This window comes from Muntiacus reevesi, chromosome 12, assembly GCF_963930625.1.
Source record: "Muntiacus reevesi chromosome 12, mMunRee1.1, whole genome shotgun sequence".
Taxonomy (NCBI): domain Eukaryota; kingdom Metazoa; phylum Chordata; class Mammalia; order Artiodactyla; family Cervidae; genus Muntiacus; species Muntiacus reevesi.
This window is the reverse complement of record NC_089260.1, coordinates 77,186,228-77,191,019: the sequence shown is the minus strand read 5'-3', so window position 1 is coordinate 77,191,019 and position 4,792 is coordinate 77,186,228.

Below are 4,792 nucleotides of genomic sequence, written 5' to 3'. Positions count from 1 at the left end.
GGGTGCAGTGCGCACGCGCGCGCCGTCCCGACGGGCAGGCGGGGACTGGAGGCCACGCCCCGAGTAGTCCCGCTGCCGCAGTGGAGCGGCGCCCCCTGGCGGCTCCCGACCCACTAGATTTAGGGCCAGGACCGGCGCTCCGTCAAGGCACGCGGTCAGACACCGCTCGGTTCAGTTCCGTTTCTCAGTCGTGTCCGAGTCTTTGCGACTCCATGGACTGCAGCACGCCAGGCTTCCCTGTCCATCTCCAACTCCCGGAGCTTGCTCAGACTCACGTCCATCGAGTTGGTGATGCCATCAACCATCTCCTCCTCTGTCGTCCCCAGACTCTGCTGCTGGGGTCTTTTCCCACCTCCAGTGGAAGCTGAGACTCGGGGAGGTCAGCTCACCTGTTCCCCCAGGACTTCAGAGCAAGGGCAGAAGCCGGGAGGGAGAAGCGACCCCACTAGGGGGTCAGCGCCGACAGCTGGAGCGGAACCCAGGGCGGGGAAGGGGCAGCCTTTCCAGCCCAGCACTTCCATGCGATGGATTAGGGTGACCGACTGCTCAAGTCTCGCTTTTCTTGCTGCAAAATGAGTTCCTGGCTCACAGGTTAAGGGCGCTAAGATACCACGCAGGCCACCTTAAGTTTGCTTTGCTAGAAGTTATTATAAAAACTCTCAGATTGGACTTTCAAAGGCCTCTGTTATTTGTTACCCCAGGTGAGAAACATAATGTATATCATATGAGGGAATTTCTGTTTGTGAGCCTGCTAGAAAGAGGCCTTCCCGACTGCCTGAAAGGCATGGAGTGTGAAACCCTGGGAGTGTTCTGTAGGCATTCACTCCAGGAGGTCGACCCATGTTCCCTAGAAGTGGTTCACACCTGTTAATGAGCCACCCTCTCGGTGTGGCCATTTACAAGACTTCCAGCACACAGCAAATTTCTCTAATTCTGTCTTGGTAAAAAGGAAGATTGACTCTAACTGAACTTGTGCAAATATCTATGCTGCTGCAAAGAGTAAGACTCAGTAAAAGTCTCAGTATCAGAATCAGGGAGGTGAGTTGATGAGAAGCAAGTGTTATTTATCGGTTGATTCCATTTTTTTGGCTGAGTCGGGTCTTCATTGCAGCCGGAGTGTTTCCATTGCCCTGTGGCATGTGGGATCTTAGTTCCCCAGCCAGGGATCGAACCTGCCCCTTGCTTGGAAGTACAGTGTTAACCACTGGACCATCAAGGAAGGCTCTGCTAGTATAACTTTGTAGTAAGTTTTGTAATTGGGAAGTGTGAGAGATTCCTGCAACTTTATTCCTTTTTTTTTTTTTTTGTAGTGCTTTTAAAATTTTATTGCATCTATATATATTTTATGGGAAATATATGACTATATATTTTTACATTATCTTGTAAATCCCGACCAAGGGATTGAGCCCCAGTCTCCTGCATTGCAGGCATATTCTTTACTGTCTTAGCCACCAGGGAAGCCCATATGTATATACATACACACACACACACACACATATATATATAAATGCTTTTTTTCCTTCCAATTTTATTGAGATGTAACTGATGCTGCACTGTGTAAGTTTAAGGTGTGCAGCATGATTAGACTCACATGCATCATGAAATGGTCACTACAGTACATTTACTGAACATCCATCATCTTGTATAAACACAAAATAAAAGATAAAAAAATTTTTCCTTATGTTGAAATCTCTTAGGATTTACTCTGACAAACTTTCATATGTAACATTCAGCAGTTAATTAATCATGTTATACATTACATCCCTAGTATTAACACTTACCTTTTTTGGCTGTGCCACTCAGCGTGTGTGCATATTAAGTCACTTCACTCATGTCCAACTCTTTGCGACCCTATGGACTGTAGCCCACCAAGTTCCTCTGTTGATGGGACTCTCCAGGCAAGAATGATGGAGTGGGTTGCCATGCCCTTCTCCAGGGGATCCTCCTGACCCAAGGATCAAACCCATGTCTCTTAGGTCTCCTGCATTGGCAGGAGGGTTCTTTACCAGTAGTGTCACCTGACAAGCCTGCCGCTTGGCATGCAAAGTCTTAATTCAGGATCGAACCCATACCCCCTGCAGTCAAGCATGGTGCCCTAACTACTGGACTTCCAGGGAAGTCCCCCTAGTACTTGTCTTATAACTGGAAATTTGTACCTTTTACCCACCTTTATCCAATTCTGCCTCCCCCTACCTCTTGCTTCTGGTAACCACAAATCAGATCTCCTTTTCTATGAGTTTATTCTCGATGTATAATTGACCTACAATACCAGTAGTTCCAGGTGAACAATGTAGTGATTCAATATTTCTGTACATTATAAAACGATCCCCAGGGTAAGTCTAGTTACCATCTGTCACTGCACAAAGTTACTACTATATTATTGATTATATTCCCCACTGTACATTTCATACCTGTTGACTCACTTATTTTGTAACTGGAAGCTTGTACCTCTTATTAATCTCCCTCACCTATCTCACTCATCCCACATACCTCTCCCCTCTGCCAACTACCTATTTGTTCTCTGCATCTATGTGTCTATTTCTGTTTTCATATGTTTGTTCACTTGTTATGCTTTTTATCCCACTTATAAGTGAATCATATGGTATGTCTTTCACTGTCTGACTCACTCTACTCGGCAAAATAACCTCTACGTCCATCTATGTTGTCAAAATGGCAAGATTCCATTCTGTTCTGTGGCTAATTGTGCTCAGTTGCTCAGCTGTGTCCAATTCCTTGTGACCTCATGGATTGTAGCCTGCCAAGCTCCTCTGTCCATGGAATTTTCAAGGCAAAAATCCTGGAGTGGAAAAAACAAAGAATACTAGAGTGGGTTGGCATTTCCTATTCCAGGGGATCCTCCCCACCCAGGGATCAAACCTGCGTCTCTTGTATCTCCTCCATCAGAAGGCAGGTTCTTTACCACTCTGCTACCAGGGAAGCCCAAGGACAGTGTTCTGTGGCTGACACTCCATTTTGTGTGTGTAATGTATGTGGCACATCTTCTTTATCCATGTATCTGCCAGTGGGCAATTAGATTGTTTCTGTATCTCAGCTATTGTAAATAATGCTGCAATTAACATAGGGGCTCATGTATGTTTTCTAATGAGTGTTCTTGTTTTCTTCAGATAAATACTCAGAAGTGAAATTGCTAGATCATGTGGTAACTCTATTTTTAACTTTTTGAGGAAACTCCATACTATTGTCCACAGTGGCTGCATCAGTTTACATAACCGCCAACAGGCACACAAGGGTTCATTTTTCTACACACCCTCTCCAACACATTTGTTTTCTTGTTGATGAGTGTGAGGTGAAATCTCATTGTGGCTTTGATTTTTCTCATGACTGATAATGTTGAGCATCTTTTCATGTGCCTGCTCTCCGTATGTATGTCTTCTTTTGTCTGTTTTGGTCTTCTGCCCATTTTTTAACTGTGTTGTTTGTTTTACTGAGGTTGCATCATGTGAGTTCTTTGAATGTTTTGGATATTAATCTCTTGTTGGATATATCCATTGCGAATATCTTTGTCCATTCAGTAGGCTGGTTTTTAATTTTGTTGATAGTTTCCTTTACTGTCCAAATGTTTTTTAGGTTGATGTAGTCCCATTTATTTATTTTTACTTTTGTTTCTCTTGCTTGAGGAGACATATTCAAAAAAATTGCCAAGGCCGATGACAATGTTTTCTTCTAAGAGATTAATGGTTTCAGGTCTTTCATTAAGTCTTTAATCCATTTTTGGTTTATTTTGTATCTGGAGTGGGAAAGTACTCCAGTTTTGAGTCTTTGTATTTGTAGCGTTTAATTTTCCCAACAGCATGTGTTGAAGAGGTTGTCTTATCCCCCTTGTATATTCCCCTGCATTGGTTGGCAGATTCTTTACAGCTATTGTCACCTGGGGAGCCCCCTCTCCTTTGAATATTCTTGTCTCTTTTTCTTGTAGATTAATTGATCGTAAGTGTGTGGGTTTATTTCTGGGCTCTCTGTTCTGTTTCATTGACCTATATGTCTGTCTTGATTACTGTAGTTTTGTAGCCAACTCTATTCTTTTAAAGATTGTTTTGGGGAATTCCCTGGCGGTCCAGTGGTTAAAACTCAGCACTTTTACTGCCAAAGATCCAGGTTCAATCTCTGAACTAAGACCCTGCAAGCCCTGTGGCATGGCACACACACAAAAAGGATTGTTTTGGCTCTTCTGTGTCTCCTGAGTTTTGTTTTGTTATGAATATTAGGATTAGTTTTTTGTTTTTTTGTTGTTTTTTCGAAAAAAGCCGGATGGAATTTTGATAGGGATTACTTGAATCTGTAGATTAGTATGGCCAAGTTAACAACAGAAGTCTGATCTAGGAATATTTACTCATGTCTTTCATTGTTGTCAACATTTTGTAGTTTTCCATGTACAAGTTTAGCATTTCCTTTGTTAAATTCATTTTAAGATATTTTATTTTTTTGATGCTACTGTAAAAAAGATTTTCCTTAATTTCACTTTCACCTCATCAGCTGAACACATATAAAGAGACAACTGATTTCTGTATATTGATGTTGTATTCTGCAAATTTTGGTTGCATTTGTTTTTGGTCCTAACAAGTTCTTTGTGGACTCCTTATGATTTTCTATACATAGAATAATGTCATCTGAGGATAATTTTATTTCTTTTCCCATCTGGATGCCTTTTATTTCTTTTTCCAGTGTAACAACCCTTGCCAGGACCCGCAGTGCAATGTTGAATAGAAACAGAGAGCAGACACCTTCATCTGTGGATCTGCCTGTTTCTCCTCTGGATGCCTGAGTACCCTGG